The sequence below is a fragment of the Eimeria mitis genome, genomic scaffold (genome assembly GCF_000499745.2).
Source record: "Eimeria mitis Houghton genomic scaffold, Emh_scaff5340, whole genome shotgun sequence".
Classification (NCBI taxonomy): Eukaryota; Apicomplexa; class Conoidasida; order Eucoccidiorida; family Eimeriidae; genus Eimeria; species Eimeria mitis.
The window spans coordinates 1,699-2,115 of NW_013573618.1; positions in this window are offsets into that span (position 1 = coordinate 1,699).

Here is a 417-nt window from a genome sequence, read left to right on the forward strand (position 1 = left end):
AAGAGTGTGCACTGTAGACTCGACTAACTCCGACAAGTAATCACTCAGATGCTGGTGAGATGTTCCTTGCAGGCCGTAGTAGTTGGGGTTCTGCATCCACCGACGAAGCAACAGCACACACGCAAGAAACTGCTATTTCAATGTACAAAACACAGCGAAGTGTACTCGAGGGTTTCTGCTTTTCAATGTGAAAAGGAAAGTGAAGAAAGATGTATATGGGTTGATGCGGCATCAGCACGAGATACATAACAGACTATGCTTCTTATAAACTGCCCGCAGCATGAGGAAGTATGTGCAGAAACAGAATTGTTTCAGCAAGAGATGTGTGCATGCACCGAGCACGTAGATGATCACAGGCATTGCATACAATCAAAAAAAGAAAAAAAAAAAAAAAAAAAAAAAAAAAAAAAAAAAAAA